Source organism: Homalodisca vitripennis, unplaced genomic scaffold (genome assembly GCF_021130785.1).
Source record: "Homalodisca vitripennis isolate AUS2020 unplaced genomic scaffold, UT_GWSS_2.1 ScUCBcl_789;HRSCAF=3507, whole genome shotgun sequence".
Classification (NCBI taxonomy): Eukaryota; Metazoa; Arthropoda; class Insecta; order Hemiptera; family Cicadellidae; genus Homalodisca; species Homalodisca vitripennis.
In genome coordinates this window covers 64151-84709 of record NW_025776921.1, presented here as the reverse complement: position 1 = coordinate 84709, position 20559 = coordinate 64151, and positions in this window count along the sequence as shown.

Sequence of the window (20559 nt, the reverse complement as noted above, 5' to 3'; positions counted from 1 at the left end):
CACATCTCGGATCACACAGGTCCCAGAAACTTACTTCGGTCAAAAATCGTATATTTCCAGTCCTTCCAGAGTTTGTCTTGTTGTTCTGACGATGAAAAACAATATATACTTACGTAGGACCGAGATGCCTACTTCGGTTAAAAAGTGCCTATTTAAGACCGTTTAAATTCACTTACCTACTATGTCAGAGTTTAGCATGCCATATTTCCTCGATCAAAATACTATATACATCGAACGTATATCTAGTTCTCGGAAATCCATTTTGGTCAAAATCGTCTACTATCGGCTTCTGTAATCTACTTTCAGTCTAAAATATTTCCAGGGACATAGTTGAGTTTGCCTTGCTGTCCTGATGAAGAAAACATACACACATAAGTGGGACCAAGAAGCCTATTACGGCATAGGGGGAAGTCCTATCTACTTCCTATGTACTTTCGGCATAAGGGGGAAATCCTTATTTAAGGTTCCCAAACAACATTCCAAAAAACTCATTATTAAAGTTTTGCGTTATACCAGTCTTGGTTTTTGGACTGTAGCCAGGGAAACAATGAATCGTTGAGGCATGTTAGTGTTCATTGCTCTGTTTTTCCATAAGCCACTGTTAAAATGCCCTAGGTATCACAATGTCAAGGAAGCCCACTTGTTTAAAGAAACGTATGTGAAAATATTCATAACTTTGTTCATTAAGGTTTGTTTTATAACAATGTTTAAATAATATTTAAAATGCATTAGGTGATTTAAATTCGTCACTAGCGCAATCTGGAGTATAATTTTTTAATTGCTATCTGCATTACACTACTCATCAGGCACTGTTTACTTAATATTAGATGAAACTTAAATGTAAACAGATGTTTCAGCCAATTTTTCGACGTAAAACTGATGGTGTGAACAGCTGTTTAGTGCCAGTTTAATTTGGATTATTTTGGAAAGTAAAAACTACAATTTTTCTAAATACAAAAATATTTCAGGTAACTTTTCTTATATTTTGCTTCATAAAAACCTTCCATGGATTTCAATGAACATTTTACAAAAAGAATCAACCGGATTGGTCCAGCCGTTCTCGAGATTTACGCTTACCAACACATTCTGCGATTCATTTTTATTTATAAGATTAATTGACGGTTTGACAATTAATTGAACTGGTAGACGGTACATTTTCAGTTTTCGGTCATTTCCATTGCTCGTTTAATTACATCAGAAGTGGTGTTGTTAATATTACATCCATTTTCAATGGAATCAGTTTGGTCAAATTCCAAAATTACTTCCTGAGGGATACCTCCTTGGTCGATAAACACCAAATCAGAGGCTGTTGAAGGGCGACTATCGTTGACTGAGTAGCTATTAGTTGAAGTGGGCGTCCATGTGTTCTCTTGAGAGATAATACTTAATCTGTTTTTCATTAAAATACCCTGGATTTCACTTTGAGCTAGCAATGCGTTTGCCGTTGGTAATACTTTTAGGCTAGTTGCAACAAAGTTGCCAAATGCGTCATGTTCATTTGTATTGTTTTCGTTTTCATATACAGATTCGGTGACATGACGGAGATTCTGTACTGCATCAGCTAAATGTTCAATCTTTCTCTTGTTAATCTTTTCTTTGGCCTTTTCTGATGCCGATCTCTTGACGGAAAATATATCCCGGATGGGCTGTGCCTGTGTTTGAGTTGTTGACTCCAAATTGGAATCAGGGTCATCGATAATTGGCTCAAGCTCTTTTTCCTCTATGTTTTGGGTCTTCTGTATAACAGATTCCTGAAAAAGAATAAAACGATAAAATAATTATAGTCTCATTAATTTCTTGTTTTTGTTACAGGTTCCAAATAAAGAAGAATGGCAACATATTGCTGAGGGTTTCGAGAAACGTTGGAACTTCCCCAACTGTTGTGGGGCTATAGACGGGAAACACATTATAATTAAAGCTCCTTCCAATTCTGGTAGTGAATACTTTAACTACAAGGGAAGCAATAGCATTGTACTTATGGCTGTAGTTGACCACCGGTACCGCTTTGTGTATATTAATGTGGGTTTTAAAGGATCAAACTCTGATGGAGGTGTATTTCAAAATTGTGGACTGTACGAAGCATTAGAAAACAATTTATTACCTGAAGGCCTATTTCTTGTCGGGGATGACGCTTTTCCGTTGAAAATGTATTTGATGAAACCTTACACTGTATACAGAAGACGCCTTACTGTTATGGAACAAGTTTACAATTACCGGTTGAGTAGGGCAAGAAGAATTTCTGGAAACGCATTTGGAATACAGGTCAGCCGTTTTCGGGTTTATGAGCGACCCTTGTCAGTGCATACTACTACGGTAAACAAAGTAGTTAGCGCTTCATGTTGCCTTCATAACTGGCTGACAGACACGTCCCCTGCAACATATTGTGCCCATGGTTCAGTTGATAGTGAAAATTTGGATACCGGAGTTGTAATTCCTTGCAATTGGCGGCAAGAAATTGGTGAACTACGAAATCTTGAGCCTTATGGTGGTCCTCAGTCAACAAAAATGGCTAAAAAAAATGAGAAACCATTTTAAAGATTACTTTAGCGGCGAAGGAGCTGTACCATGGCAGTATAAAAATGTGTTTTGATCTTGCTTGTTACTAAGTATGCATAAAGAATATTAGTTTATTAATGTATTGTGTAGTATATAATATATTAAACAATGTTTACTTACCACAGAGTCTTCAGTTTTTTTATTTCCTTTTGCACTTTTAACTATGTTATCCATTACAGGGAACCATTTTAGGTTAGGTACATAAACTTCAGTAGAGCCCGATCCAGATTTCTTCGACTTCTGTATTTTAATGCACTCTTGGTTGTAAGTGCATCTGAGGTTTTTTTATTTTCTGCTTCAGCTCGTTAACTCCAAAGCCAGCAATTCCCAACCTTTGTACGATTTCCACCTCTGCGGCTTGTCTTTTGTTTCGATTTCTATAATGAATAGTACCGAGATTCCACAGGCAGTCATATTCATGGTACAACTCCATGAGTTTACAAGTTTGCTCTTCAGTAAACTTCATATTCACACAGAACGACAGAACACGCCTGAACACACGAAAGTTAAACAATACAAGTCTCAAATACAGCTCAAGACAGCTTCACTCTACTAGAAACTCTACTCTACTACTGACTAATCACGTTTACACAAGTAGGCCTATAGTGTGGAGGAAAGTGAACATTTGGCCAGTGGTGGGGGAAGTAGAGTAGAGTTACTTTGCCACATGTTGCTAGTAACTCTACTCTACCACCTACTAGCTACTTGCCTAGATACTAGCCGCTAGTGAGTGTTTACACGGGTAGAGTTACTCTACTAGATACTCTACTATCACCCTCAACTCTACCCGTGTAAACCAGCCTTTAGAGACTTAAGTCGAGTAGACTGTGTATTTATCCAAGGCCTTTGACAGAGTAAACCATGACCTGCTGATTGCCAAACTTGAGGATTATGGTGTGCTTGGTTTACTACTGAAGTGGTTGGATAGTTATTTGCAAGACAGATTTCTTTAGAAGCCTCTAGCCCTTTTAGAGTTTTATCCAGAGTCCCTCAGGGGTCCCCCTCTTCTCTTCAGCATATTTATGAATGACACTGGAAGTGTTATTACAACCAATTTCCTTATGTATGCTGACGATATGAAGAGTTTTGAGAAATTACCCCCACAATCCCTTGGTGCTCTAATATCATAGTACCGCAAATAAAAAAAGTTGTTTGCGACTGAAGTCTGACTTGAAATCAGATTATAGTAGATTTAACCACGGCCGTGCGCAGAATTTTATCTAGGGGGGGGGTTTCTTTACTTATTTTATGAAATAAAAAAGAAGAAACTTAAATAAGTAATAGATTAAAAAATAAAAATTATGGTTGCCTGTAAAGTCGGTTTTACGGGCGAAGATTTTACGTGACAACGTCTTTTTCTCGGTAGAATATTTATTGATATGAATATTATTAAATTGCACAATAGGAACAAGGAATTGAATGAAAATAAGAATTGCACAAATTTTAAACTATAGAAATATATTTTGTTTACTAAAACATTGTACATTAATTTCAAATTAATTAAAATTTGTTATTGTAAATGGTAAAGTTGAATAAAACATTTACTAAAATTGGAATTTGAAATTCTTGCTAAACACAGTTAAATTCTAACTCCGCGCGTGGTGATTGGTCGGTTTAGTTCGTTTGTTTGGTCGCACTGTTATGACAGGTTAGAGGTTATAATTTGTTATTTTAAATGTTTGACTAGCAATACGCGCTGTTTCTTCTCAATCGACTGAATTACGATTGATTGCAGAGTGATTTAAACTAATAATTTACTTAACACTATCAACATTTGTCAATAGTATGACATAACCTATAAACTCAGTTTCTCAACTTTTGTGTCAATCTAACAATTAATCAATCAATCATAGTTTACGATAATGAAATATCAGTGTACAATTATTTACCTTTATTGTTGTACATTTGTCAATAGTATGACATAACCTATAAACTCAGTTTCTCAACTTTTGTGTCAATCTAACAATTAATCAATCAATCATAGTTTACGATAATGAAATATCAGTGTACAATTATTTACCTTTATTGTTGTAGTTGTTGTAAATGACGAATCTAAGCACTCCACATTTTCACGAATAAACATAGTTATCTGCTTTATCCCGTGCGGCGGTCCCACAGTTATCTGCTTTATCCCGTGCGGCGGACCCACTGGACGGGCATCGTAACGTTACCGGGCGTTACACTTTTTCATGAGTGACTCCGAGCCGCAACCTAATTTAAGACGTTGTCACGTCAAAATTAATACGTATGGAAAATGAGTTTATTATAAAATTGTAAAACTACATATTTTTAATACATTATTGTAACTCATTCTTTAAACAAAGTAAAAACTTTTTCAAATAAAAACATATGTGATCTACTCTTTCAATAAGTTGATGCGTCGAGGTACAGAAAAAAATTCATCTAATACTGAGTTCACATCTACTTCAATGTCTCGATGAATGTTCAGTGATGCCAATCCGTTCAATCGATTTTCACTCATGGTAGAACGCAAATAATTTTTCAACCTGCGTAATGTTGAGAAAGAGCGTTCGTTTGTCGAAGTTGTTACTGGTAGTACAGCCATTACCTTCAAGATTTTATGGACATTAGGAAAAGCATCCTCATTGCAGACATCAAGAGCATCGAGAGAATTTTTGTCCAAAATTCGTCTTCGCCAAATCCGCACTTCACTGATCCATACTTCAGGAGAATCAGCATTCAAAATCGTAGCGTACTTAGAAAAGAGTTGTTTGCAGGCTTCTTCATCTAGGGTTGAAGTTTTCGATGGAAAAAGACATCCAAAATTTGTTAGTATCTCGCGATGTTTGAGAAAACGGTCTTCAAGATGAGTGATTAATAAATCAAGGTATGGTAAATACGTAGAAATTCTATAGTAATCTTGAATATCCCCACTCATAACATTGCAACGTTGAGTTTGACGGGAAGCAAGTCTCGGCTTTTTTACTTCAATATCGTGCTTTCCACATGTCTGTCGAACTTCTTCAAAAATCGTACTGAAATTTTCTTCTGTGTGCTTTCTCATATTCATTAATTCTTCTTTTACAGCATCGGCCAACTTTATAGCTTCAACTAAATCCTGATTCTCAGTTTGAAGTACTCGACTTAATGATAAAGCCAACGAATGAACTGATTGAAGAATTTTTAATGAAATTTGAAAATCCAAGGTTCCTATTGCAGATAGAAGTTGAAAAGCGTTGGCCGTCGTTTTTGAATCAGTCCAAGAACTTGAGATGACTTCCAAGGCATCTATAACTGCTGGTTGTAGATGAAAATATATTCCAACTGACTCGTGCTGTTCCACCCATCTCGTCGTACATGATTGTTTCAATTTCTTTTTTTTATCATCACGAAGGTAATCATTTCTAGCAATGGCGTCTTGAAGTGCAAGCAGGCGTTTGGGGTAGTTGAAAAAATTATATACGCTCTGAATAGTGCCTAAACAATGTCTGATCGGAACAACTTTGCACGCGTCACTAACAACCAAATTAAAACTGTGAGCTGCACAATGTGAATACAGAGCTAAATTGTATTTTTCCTGAATATAAGCTTGAGCTCCGTGAAATTCTCCACTCATATTTCTTGTTCCGTCGTAGCACTGACCGAAGAAGTACGTACAATCAATCTGTGAAGTTTCCAGGAACGATAAAATCACATCCGCCAGTCCTTTCCCAGTAAGTTGTGTCGTTGGAATAAAACTCAAGAAATCTTCGCAAATTTTAAATTTACCGTGATCTTCGCTTATGTACCGGATGCAAATCGAAATTTGTTCGACCCCCGAAATGTCCGCTAACTCATCTGTCATAAGCGTAAAGGCCTTAGAATCATTAATCTTATTGATGAGCTGTTTTTGTATCATTTGATTACAAATGGAAATTATTTCATTTTGAATACGGTTGCTTATGTACATCGCATTCTTCGGAGAATGCTCTAAATGAAGTTTTAATTTCACATCAGTTGCCGCACGATATCTCAAAAGAGCTCAAAAATTCCCGTCATTATAATCGGGTCCTTACAGAACGATTCGACCAGTATCATTATTTCCTCGGAGTGCCAATCCTTGTCGACCACAAAGAATCACTGTTTGAACTATAGCTTCCATATGTTCTCTGCTTTCGGCTAAGAAATCTAGTTTCTGCTTCGATAGTAATAAATCGATCGACAACGTAGCTTGATTATCAATATCACCTCTTAATTCTGATTTTAATAAAGATGTTTTGTGGTATTCCAGTGACGAATGGTTGTTAAAGCTTTCTATAGCTTTCTTCCAATTGGTGAAAGGTTTTGATACTAGGTTACCTACTTGTTGTCCATGAACTCCTGCCTTCGTGACACCAAACAATACACAGCATTTGCAGAATGCTCCGTTTTTTACCGCCGAATATGCCAACCACTTATACTTCGTTAACCAAGACCTCTGGAATTTTAAATTTCTTGGGCCCGATGCTGGAAATTGATAGGTGTCTGGTGGAACCCAAATATTTTCTTGAAGTTTCTTCGTAGAATCAATGCTCGAAGCTGCAGGCTTGTCAACGAACAGTCCAATATCGTTTGGGTTTACTACTTGTATTTCAGTAGTTGTATTCAAAGGTTGATTATTTATCTGTAAATACCAAATAAGAATAAATATTCGAAAATTATATTCTAATTTCGCATTAATTATATCTGCATGCGCGACGAGAAAACCTTTAGTGCCAAAGAAATAAGCATTTTATACTTACATTTACTTCATCGTTCTCAAGTCGTGGTTTTTTACTCAGAAATTTCCGAATGTCCATTTTGTTCCAGTAGAACGATATGTTAACGTCGTAACGTGCGTCTTTGAAAACAAACACTGCAGCTTCTGGTGTAATTAGTTCAGTCTGCGCCACTCAGTATACAAAACAAAGCTTGTCGTTAAAACGGGGACTTGACAACGACAACAGCGACGACAAAAACTTAGGGCCGGCCGCCCGTTATCGCTCGCAACAACGCACCTATTCACACCTATTCGTGGCTGCAGGAGGACTGAGCCGTCTGAGCGCTGCACGCTCCGTCGCTCTATCGCTCTGGTCCGCGCATGCGCGCTCCGTTTTTGGTTCCGCGCGACCAGTTGTGTAGCGCGTCGGAGCTCCAATTTTTAAACAGTATATTAAGCTAACGTTTTTCCTAGCTCCGCCGACTGGGCTTTTTTGCGCTTGCGTGCTTCCGTCAACTGACGAAACCCACCGGTTTCTCTGTTAACCAATGGATGTCCGTCTTTCCTAGCTAAGCGTATGCGTTGCTTAGGGCTAACACGCACGTACAGCGGCCGCGGCCACACGGCCACGTACGACAGCGGCCAGGTTTAACAATTTAAGATAATGTAACAACACGCACCAAGGCTTGGGTTTGCGGCCACCGACGGCGGCCACCTGGCCGCCGCGACCAGAATTTTCTGTACTTGGCCGCCGCGGGCCCACATGTTTTTTTACGCGTGCCAATGGAGAAAACCACGCAGTTAGTATGAGACCACACGGCGCCACTGTCAAGCGACCAGTGCGCGGCGGCCAGATACAGTCGAGGTGAGTCTTTGTTTGAAGGTTTTAGAATTTGAAATGGCTGAGGTTGAAGTTTGAATACCCCAAATTTGTTCCCCTCCACTAAAAAATTCGGGGCCATTGAAGATGTTGCTAACGTATAGAACCAATCGCGAATTTGTTCTGCCAGAGCTATTGCCAAAGTTTTTTGAGGACCTCATTTTCTTGACCGTATTAAAGCATAAGACTGGCTGGGCTTAATTTGCCCCACAGCAGCATGGTTTCATGAGTTGGAGGGTCTACTGTGTCCCGAAACTTAAACGTTATTTCAGTCCAAAATACATTGAAGCCTTCACCGTCAATAATTCAGTTTTAGATGCCATATATCTGGATTTCTCCAAGGCTTTCGACACAGTAGAACCACACACTACTTTTGAGGAAAATTGCTTGATCAAGGATTTGGAAAGCACGGAAAATTAAGTGGCTGACCAAGCTTACACTCTCAAACCCGGGCGTTCATTCATCAAGTTTGGCTTCGCGCCACTTCATCAGAATTCATTTTCAATACTCTGGTAGTTTCCCCAAGGATCGCTGTTGGGGACCCTATATCTTTACACTCTTCATAAATGACCTTCCTGATGCTCTACACAATGCGAACTCACTTCTGTGTTGCTGATGAGTGAAACTGTTTTCCATCGTATCCACTGAAGAGGACTGCCTACGAAATCCAGGAAGATCTTTTGTGCGATCGACCGCTGGTGCGCAAGTGAACAAAATGAAACTCAACACCTAAGAAATGCCAAGTGATGACCTTCCATCGGAATTCTACTCCACCCGTTGTCCATGTAGCTAACAATATACGCAGGGAGCCCTTAACTCGGGTTACTGCAGGTAAAAAGATCTTGGTATTAACATTAGTACCTTCAACTGAATCCTGAGGTTGCATGTGCGAAACATTTGTCAGCTAGAGCAAACAAAATTGCTTGGATATTGTCTCCTCGATTCTCAAAAGGTCTTTAAGTGACAAACGGCTTTTCTTTTAAAAACTTTGTATTGTGCTATGGTTACGGCCAAATCCTATGAATATGGCTCTCCAGTTGGTGGCGAACCCCCACCAGAAGTTTCTCAATAGCAATGAACTAGAGGACTATTCCAAAGAAAGGATTTATTCGAATAGTGTGGGTTGTCAGGAGTGGTCCTTCTCTATCGTCAGGTTCCCATCGGGGAAGTGTCTCGTGATACTGCGGACTCCTTGACATCTTGCGGATCGCAGATTCTCCGCTGACGTTGTACTGCTGTCAAAGATCCTTAACGGCAAGATCGACCTGTCCCGATATTGCTGAGCCAGATTCCTCTTCAGGACCCCTTCAGCCACAGCGCTCCAGAGACCTGTTCGCTAGGCAGCAAACATCGCACCAACTACGCAGCAAACGATACGATGTACCGACTTCAGAGTTCTGGTAATCAGCGTCGCCGACCATCGTATGACTTTTTTGTGGACAGTATACAACCAGTGAATCAAGAGAAGATCGCCGATCTGGATGAGTTTATCTGCCTAGGAGTTGCACAATGAGGGACAGAACATTCGTTCTTACACTTTATCCTGTACGTCTCATCATTGCCTGTTTATTTATATTATTGAGTCATGTTATTTTCTTGTCTAAGTCTTGTTTATTCTCATTTTTTCGTGCTAAATTTATTGCTGTTATTGTTCGTATGTTTTCCATAGTTTCAAATCACGGTTTACACTAATAAATTAATTACTGTTATTTGTCATTCATAGTTTATATCCTGTTTTTCGGTCCCAACCTTTAAAATAGTTTATTAATCGTTAATTGCTCTAATTTGTCCACTGTGGTTTGTTTTAACTTTCATTGGTTTTAATATTATGTTCAAAACTGTAAATATGGAGATGTCCGTTGCGAACTGTAAAAATAAAATAAAAAATAAAATTAAAAATAAAAAGTAAAATAAAATAGGAAATAGAATGGTTCATTTTAAGCTATTAAAGAAAGGCCATCTTTGTGGAACTATGTTATTAGACCGAGTAATAGTGACAAAAACATTAAAAAGAAGATGTGGGAGGAAGGTTACTCGTTGTTGTTTGGGGGAAGTGGGTGCTCCAACACAACTGAAATAAATAAACTATGTAAGTAAATTTTTTAATTTATTAACACATCACTAAAACAACTTACACATTAGTGCCTATATCAAATGTAATAATATTAGTTAATTTCCCACTGTTCTTTGTAGTGACATAGAGTCGTTTTTGCTGCATGAGACTGTCCTTCTCCACAGATAGTTCTTTTTGCCACGGCCACTGCTCCTTCATTGACAAAATAATTCAGCTAGGTGTTTCCTTGTTTGTTTGAGTTTGTACTGACGATTGCGATTGTGTCAACTTTCGAGTCATCGTGTCAGTTGGGAATTTGTGTACCAATGTGTCCACAAACTGTAAAACCCATTCCCTACTTCGTACATAATTGTGCAAAATACAACACGCTTTAAACAATTGTCTATAGCCAAATCCAACATTCCAACATTTCAAAGGCCTGTTGAAATATGCGCCATTTATTGGCTAGTATGCCAACTGTACACTCAAACTATAAAGTCTGGCTCGACCGAGTGGCGATAATTAATAAATGTCCCTTTTAGTGTCATTGAGCTGTTTTCCAATGAAAGGGCACAACACTACACCTCTGTGTGACAATTGGAGGAAGGCGTCGTCCGGCAAGGAAACAACAAAAATTGGCATTTGGGTTGTTGTAGAACGACGCACATGAAATCGCTCTGTCCTCTGGGAAGATCTATGGTGATCAGCCAAGGTTATTCTTTTGGTTGTAATGCCAGATTGTTGGAATATTGTAGAGTCTCTCACACTTTCCAATAAAGAGCCAAACATCTATAAAAAACAAATTTCATAGTCAGCATCTGTCACTAGCCATAAGGACGATGGAAAAGTAATGTTTGTTAGTTGAAATTACGAATGATGCACTATTTGGGGGTTTTTCCACAATCCTTATATGCTTTCCACCTCAACCGCGCCTTAAACAATTTGGAAACGTTTGCTCGGTTTTCAAATTCTGAAGCAATTCTCAACCAGTCGATCTTTGGACGGTTCGGGTAGGCATTCATTTTTGAAGAACCATTCCATAACACTGAGCCAAAAACTCTTGCACAACAATCTCTTTTATGGTAGTAGAACTCCAAGTCGATAGGAATGATGCAAGTCCACAAAAAGAATTTCCCAGTGGCGAGATACCTTGAAAAAGAATACATATACAGTATTTATTTTATGTAAAAATTCAATTGCTACAAAATGTGGCAATAAAAAAATATTGAACCATACGTGTTTGATCTATGCTTGGTAAATTTATTAATTTTCAAAATTTTCGCAATGGATTACATTGAAAGCACCAGCTGCTTTGGTCCCCCAACTTCCTAAAAGGTTAATTTACAAAATATTGGATAAATCGAAGTGTTTTTTTTATAATTGTAAAAATTTTATTTTTAAGCAATTTTCTAAGAACAGAAAATATTTTTTGCTCGATTTTGTAAAACGGGCGTTTTTTAAAGTGAGGTATTAAACACAAGTTTTTTCATTATTCAGTGAACTTCGATTAATCGAGCTCATTCTTCGTCGACCGAGGACTTCTGTTGCACCGAGTAAGACGCCATACAGTTGGCCTTGATTAGCGACAGAGTATAGAGGGTGAGGGGGAGGCTCCCTTAACGTTGGGCTGCTACTTTCAATTTTTGAACCGTATAGTTTAAAAGTTTTATTGTTTCTATTTTGAAAATTCCTTTCAACTTAATGGTGATTTATTTTTAATTGTATGTGGACTTTAAAACATCAATCACACTTTTTATTCAATTCTAAGTACCTGTAAATTCTTAATTTCCAGAAATTTAAATGTTTATTACATTTAACTACTCCGTCTATTAGTTTCATATAATAGTTTCTATTTAAACCGAGATTTCTCATTATCCGAGGATGTACTACAAAGTCCTGTAATTCCCCGGTTAATCGAGGATCTACTGCACTTGTGTATATTTACTTATTACCCTTCTGATAAGATTGAAAAGAAAACAACCCATAATTTGTTTTTTATTACAGGTTATGACCCTTCAGAAGGTGGAAGAACATCAAAGATTCATACGCCAGAGAGAAGCGGAGGTCTGAGTGGAGTAAAAAAGATGGGTTCGGCCCTGCTGAGGAGGAAAACAACCTTACGTTGTGTTTTAATAATACACTTTACATTTTTAAACACCAAACAATCCCCCCCACAAACACACATTCAAATAGTAGATCGTCAGGAATCCGGATAATACAGATCTTTTACATTTAGACAATTGAAGCCTCCTGCCGCGGACCCAGATCCAAACCGGGCCCGTATGAAACGCGGGTTTTTAGCAAAAAAAAAACGTAAACCTAAAGGAACGATAGTGGGACAATAATTGGTAAAAATACTCTCAAACAGATTCGGCTGAGGAAACGGCCGAAACCGTTGAAATTGAAACTGACATCTGATGAGGTACAGGTTGTTCCTCATGTCTTCTAGTTTCAGATTTAAAAATCAGAGTTTCCTTAACACTTAAAAACTATCTGTTAAAACAGTACAGCTGTATCGGCAGTTATGGAACAAAATCAGGTACAAACTCCCAGGCAGGAAGCAACTTCATATAACAGGGTACGCACATAAAATACAAAATTACCAGTACCCGTCTCACTCTCGGGCAGTAACTGCGCTCCAATTTCGCCTCCAGGCTACTCCACAACCCCATATGGATATCCTTCCCGCCAACAACACTTCAACCCCATCTATCATCTGGAGCATCTAGTGAATACTGTGGTAGGTTGACCATAAACAGATGCTGAGTGTCCAATATTCACATGTTTTCGATGGCAACTGGAATAAACAATTCACACTTCTAGTTTGGATTTCTACATAGTTTTTGTATAATGAATTATCTCTTGGTTTTTTTGTCATTTGTTTTATTACATAATCATTTAATTTGGTATTAATTAATATAAATAAACATACCTTAATGTAACCAGTTGTTTTTCCTTCCAACTCCTATGCATGGCCGCATTGATGTGTCTGTTCCCCTTATATCGATCTGCAATCTTGTTGAGTAGGTGATCACAAAAGACTAGCAACAGAACATTCTTGTATAGTTGAAAAATTTCTCTTCACATATAGCCGTAACTCATAACAAGAATGTAAAAAACTGTTCCCTCTTGTAGGCCTTGATTGCAGCCATAGATGTGTAATTCCAATACCTCCTTCTTCTGACGTTTAATGTAGAATAGTGCCTGTACACATGCACTGTTACGGCTATCTCTTTCGACGTCTCATTAACGTCCAAATGGGACACCAGCTGGCCAGAGCAAGAACAAGGAGAATACTGGCCGCGCGGCCAGCCGCCGTGATTTGGTACGCTGTCAAACTGGTCGCTGGTGGTCGCGGTTAGGGGGCCGTGGGCCCGCGGCCGCTGTTAGTGCGTGTTCACAACTTAAGCCTTGACCGACCGCGCTGCGTGGTCCTTGCTGCGCGACTGTGGGAGCACTGACCTCGATGAGACAGTCAATCCACGCACCGCGCTGCAGGGCTTGAACGACTGTGTGTATACTATTAATTATTATTATTATATACACTTTCATGTTTAACTTGAACAAATTTTAGATGAAATCTAAAATTAATAACTTATAGTGAACAGATGAGATAATGTACAAGTTCTACTGATGGTAATTACAAATTGTAAATTTGGCCGTTTTTAAACCTTGAGTTTAAGTGGGGGGGAAACATTCAAAAATAAATTAAACTCGCTCTACCCCTTATGGGGATATTGCACTGGAAATCATGGAAAATTTTCCAAAAAAGTGATTTTTTTATTATTAACGCCTTTTTTTTTGTTTTATAATGTTAAAATCAATTAAAAGAAGTGTCCAAAAAAAAAATAAAGAAAAAATATTTTTTTTTTCGTTTTTAGGCGTTTTTTATGAATTGTGGAATCAGGCTCTTGAAAAAGCCGGTCGGACGACTTTTTTTCAACAATATGATATTAACTTGAGTTGTAATTGTTAGATTTTTTAATGATTTCAACTGTTAAAATTGTAGGGACATAATGTCCTCGAAATATTTTTAGGTAGCTTGATAAGTATAGTCCCAATAAATAAATAAATATTCCAAGCTAATTTCGGAAAAAATAATGTAAAAAATTGATAACTTTGTTTTATACTTTTTTATATGTCTTTTTATGATTCTATATATGACTAATTCTACCTAAAATATGTTACATATACAACAGCCCAATCAATATATAAAAAATTTCAACAATGTAGCTCAAATAGTTTTTTGTGTTATATCAGTTAGTATTATCAAAAGATTTTTTTAATAAATTCGAGAATTCGCTTGAATCAGCGTTGCAAAAGTAGCCTCAAACAGTCGTAGTTAGAAAAATAATTTGTCACTCAAATATTTTTTTGTTATATGCATGTAAATATAAACACTATTAATGTAGGGGCTCTATTTTTATACCATACAGTAATATATATATCTTTAACAGGAATATAAAATATATATATATATATACATATTATAACTTAAAAACTAGGAAATTTGTTAATTGCTAGTGCCTGCCTTTATTGGTCAGGCTGATGAATCAAATAACATGAAATATTCCAGAAGTATAAAAGAAAAAGTTAGAACAAGCCCAAATGCGAGAGGAAAGAGAGAAGAAACAGAAATTGAGGGGGGACCTACCTAATGGAGCTGGGGAGCTTTTTTAAAATAATGGCATGTTTAGCAATGTAGTAAGTGCAGTATGCATGTTAGTATATGTAATTAAGGCCTAAATAAATTACAATAATTTTCGTTGTGTCACAATTATACATCTTTCCTTTTGTTTGAACAAAATAAAAATTTTATAACCACCTGAAAGTGTTGCTAATACTTTTATTTATTCCCATAGTGCACAATAAAAACAGGGTTCCAGATATTTTAAGTAATAATGTTTGGACTATAACACTCTAGTAAGTGCATAAAACCGAGGTAAATTTTCAAACGCGCGATTCCCGAAAATCGAATTTTTGGCTGTTATTAATTTTTTAAAATTGATTATAAACTCATAAATCTATTTGTACCACATGAATTCAAATTTTTTACCAAGGGTTTTAGGGTATTGTAATCCTACATATTTTAGGTAGAATTATACATGTATGGTAATAAGGAAAAAAAAAAAATTATGTTTTTTTATAAATTGTCAAATCAAATTTTTTAAGATCCTAACATAGTTATTTAAAATGAACACCCACAATTTTGTTTATTGAGATAACATTATAATTCTAAAAACCCTAAATATTTCAAGGCCAGTTGTAAGTACAAAATGATAGTTTATTTGGTTCAAAATCTAATCAGTATAAACTAGGAGCTTATAACAAATTTTTGGTAGTTAACCTAAAAAATTTTTACAAAAAATGTATATTTAATATATTGTATAAAATTTTTTTTGTTTATGTTTCGTATTTTGCTATATTCTTATACCCAAAGAAACACACATTGCAAAAGTTTCAAAGGCCTAGTGATAAACCTTATTAAAGTTAGGAATTTTTCAGTGCCATATACATCCTTAATTACCAAGCTACAAAGGTTTGCTCACATTACAGTTTTTTCCTGATACAGAGCTTTTTAATTGTATTTGAGTAGTAAGCTCCATTAAAAAGTAATCAGTAAAACTGATTTCTTACTATAAAACCCTTTCCGCCTTTTAGCCAATAGCCTCCAACACAAAGCCAAAGGCATCATGTTTTGTGTTGAGGAAGTTCGTGGCTGCTGATGAGTCACTGGTCCATTTGAGGGTTGCGGTGCAATATTAAAAGTCATCCACTGATCCTGTTATGAAGGACAGCAACTTACGAATAACTTTGCCAAAACATCCTTTTTCCCGGTCCATATCAATGTAAAACTGGTACATTTCTTCAAAAGATGAAACTGGACGAGGAGAGAGTTTAAGTTCGCGCGTTACGCTGCGTTAAATGACAAATCCTAGGAAAACACATTTGCACTGCGCAGTATTTAAGTGCGCTTCAATTAAACACGCTGCGCACTTGGCCTTAATTACGTAGCACGGAGCAAGCCCTGTCGCGGAGCTAGGAAAACGTAGCTTGACACAAATCAGGCGGAAAGCGCGCGCATGCGCGTAAACTGACGGCGCAATAGAGCACAATTAAACTGATATATGGAAACAATATGATATATCCCAATCTTCAAGGGGGGGGGGTTTGAACCCCCAAAACCCCCCCCATGCGCACGGGCCTGGAGTTAACCCTTTCCCACCACAGATACAAGCTGAAGCTGTTGTGTTTTTATTCATCTTAAGTAATTGTTCAAAATGTATATTTTATTATATTTATTTATAATATTATTTTATTTTATAAGCTTCTAAATCAGCTTTTAATTCAAAAGTAACCATTAATATTATTATATTCGTGGTATTTTGTACCAATGATAAAATGAAGTATTTAACTTGTTTATTAGAAAGATGAGGACAAACTAAAACAATTTTATACACGTAACTTTTTATATCTGCAGTGAAAATAAGTACATTTTAAAAATTACGATATCTTGATGTAGCCAGAACAAACCAAAACAGTGCTATACTTTTCATACCAGCAGTTAAAAACGCACATTTTTTAAATTAATAAATTTTGTTGTTGCCATAATTAATTATATATTGGGACATTAATACGTAGTCTTTCAAAATTTACATTACGGCACAGCCAGCATAACTAATGGTCAATTACATTTTTTCTAAACTAAACAAAGACACAATTTTTTAAAGGTACACTAAATTCTGCATTAAAACTTTAAAACAAATCCCACATAATAAAAATAATGAATATTATTTGTATACTTAGTACAATTTAACGGTTATAGAATTTTGGCTGCATCTATATTGATTAGGTCCAATGAAATTTGTATGCTCCTTGATGTTAAATTGATACAGTATTTAACATTGTTAATTTGTTTCATAATGTTTATTAAATAACTAGCTGACCCCGTGAACTTCGTTTCACTTACCTCTTAACATAAACCATATTAATTTAAACCCTGCTTATGTATTGCAAAACCGGTAACTTTATAAAGGCATCATCATCATAGTATAGGCCATGCTATGGTATCGAACTGTTCAAAATTCAATGAGTACAGCGCCTTCCACACAGCAGCTGTTGAACAATGCCACAATAATTAATAAAAAAAAAAAAAAAAACATAAAGGTGTCTTTAAAAAGGTGTTTTAAATTTCTATCAGATCAAGTGTCAGATCGCTTTGTTTCTATAATTGGCTGAATTCGTTTGTAACGTGATAGTCACTTTCCTTTAAATTGATTGATTGATTTGTTTTTATAGAAGAAGAACTTTTACAACGCATTGTCCCTTTTACAAAAAGTGGATAGAACGGCAGAATAAAACAACTACCTGTCCCAGTTGCACTAAAAATTGTTAAGATGCGACGAATGTTTGACAATAACCGCTGATACTTTCAACTTTTGTATCAAGTGCGGTCACAATTTGAGCCGCATAATAAGAATTAACAGGGCCAAGGAACAAAAAAAATCAAGTGAAACAACAATTGTCATCAAAACCGAAGTTCGTCTCAACAATGCTATCATCATCATCATCTGAAGGAATAACATTTTCAGAACTTAATTTAACTGAACTGTTTTCGTCATTTAAACCTTCCCTGGACTTCCACGAACATTTCAAGACCAAAATTAGCAAAATCGGTTCAGCCGTTCTCGAGTTTTAACGAGACTAACGAACGGAAATTCATTTTTATTTATATAGATTTTTAATTAACTTCAACTTGTTCTCCACCAAATCGCCAGAGAATGGAAGAGTAGGGAATATTTGGAGTTATGTTGTGATTTATGGGGAATCTTCGTCTAAGTGTAGTTCATAAATAATAATTTTAAAAGTCGATTAAGATGTATCATTTAAAAAAATAATTGTTATCTATTTTAAGCCCATGCCTCCCTTAGTTCACTTCTGGATAGTTTATACCTCCCATCTGAACCCACACTGGGCACAGAGAAAACCCGGTGTCATTTAAATCTGGACAAAGTTATGTATATCCAGAAGCGGCACATGACTGACTGCAAAGTCGAGATTCTGAGGTGCAAGGGTAGTTCGATAGATCTAGTATACTGCGGCAGATGACTGTTGGGGTTGGTAGGGTTCCCTACGGGTCAAATTTTCTTACTAGCCTAGACATAAGGGCGTGCCGCCCTATGTGTGTTTTGACTGGATAGGCTGGTGCAGAGCTTGCCTCTCCTTTTTTCAAGTTGACATGAGTGAGATGTAGTGCCCGTTGTCCCTCTTCATGGTTCTCGACAGGAGGTGACCCCTATCCCCAACCGTTCCCATCCTAAATAAATCACTTCGGAAGTAAGCGCAAAGGTCTTTTGGACTAATTGTAATTTCAAGAGAACAATATACAAACACACATTTTAAGTATATAGCTCATTCCATTCTTGATAAGCCTTGCGGACAGGCAGACAATAAACTTTTCAACCCCTCGGTAGGCAAACAAGAAATTGTGTCAGTGATTGGCTCTAATGACGCTTAGTCAAATTTCATGATTGGACATGCACCGCCATTAAAGTTAATTTTTGAGATAGCGTTCGGACAGGGTAAACGGGATATATGTCCACGAGAAAGGACTGTCGGTACTATTTCTTACCTCCTTCTTAAGGGGCGGAGACTAGGTCCACGGTCAAGACCCGGGACCCACGGGTTTCTTTTGACGAATGTTTGACAAGGGATCTTACTAACACTGCAGTACTTGAACGGGTGTTTCAAGATCCTAAAAGAGCTGCGTAATAAAATAATCGCCCTTTTTAGTACATAACTGTAGGCATATATCATTCATAAATATTAGTAAAATATGTAATAGAAATAATAAATAATACATATATAGATAATTTATTAATTAGACTATTTTTTCTAATATGACTGATTAAAACTAGGTTAGTGTTTTATGTTATCAAAGAAAACGATAAATTCCATTATTCAAAGCATGTAATCCAGGTCGCGTAAAGCGCCCTGGTTGCTAAGAGTTGAAGTTCATTCAGTCCAATATAATCTACATTTCTAACGATGTTTTGAATGGTTTAGTTATTTAAAACGTATTAGTATAACATTATATACGTATATCAGAATATAATGAAATAATGTGCTAAGCTTAATACAAGCAAAACTCAGTGAGATTAGTCTTGTCAAACTAATTTAGTTTGGTTATGATAGAGCGGAGAACGTAGACAACATGTGTAGAGTGAAGGCAGATAGGAACTAATTGAGGGGCTGGAGGGGTAAGGGGACTGTCATTGGTGAGGGCACTGGTGAAGAATTAAAATATTTGGATGAGATAGAAGAAAATCAGGAGCACAACATCGGCAATTATTCTGGCTGTGCCGAACTTGTCCGAGTCGCCGAGGCCTCCCGCCACGCCGTCAATCTTGTTGGATGAAATATGAGAAAGTCAAGAGCACAACATCAACAATATTCTGGCTGTGCCAGACTTGTCCGAGTCACCGAGGCTTCCCGCCACGCCGTCAGGTCCTAGCGAGCAAAGTGAAGACATCATTAGCAAACCGGGTTTATAAATAATTTTGATATAGAGGTGGAGTTTAACATTTAAGTTAATTTTAACCCTCATCATTCGAAAGTTATATAGTTTAAAGATTCAAGTGCCGAGAAATTTAAGAAAATATGTTTCTTACCATAAAGACTGATCAATATATGTTTAATTTGATTTGTCGGCACTATAATAGATTTCTGGATCGTAGTAGAATGCTGCTCGTTCCGGGTTCACAGGAGCATTGCGTTTGCGGAATCGGTCAAATTCCTTTTCCCAATGACAGTCCCCTTACCCCTCCAGCCCCTCAATTAGTTCCTATCTGAAATCAAAATTATTTATAAACCCGGCTTGCTAATGATGTCTTCACTTTGCTCGCTAGGACCTGACGGCGTAGTGGGAAGCCTCGGTGACTCGGACAAGTCAGGCACAGCCAGAATATTGTTGATGTTGTGCTCTTGACTTTCTCATATTTCATCCAACGAGATTGACGGCGTGGCGGGAGGCCTCGGCGACTCGGACAAGTTCGGCACAGCCAGAATATTGCCGATGTTGTGCTCCTGATTTTCTTCTATCTCATCCAAATAGTTTAACTCTTCACCAGTGCCCTCACCAATGAGTCCCCTTACACCTCCAGCCCCTCAATTAGTTCCTATCTGCCTTCACTCTACACATGTTGTCTACGTTCTCCGCTCTATCATAACCAAACAAAATTAGTTTGACAAGACTAATCTCACTGAGTTTTGCTTGTAATGGTGAATGCGCTCCTGCTCGCGCATCCACGAGCAGGGCGGCAGGAAGCGGACGGAAAATTCGAAGGCGCGCCGTGTCTTTTTAAGAATCAACACAGATTCCATTTATAATTG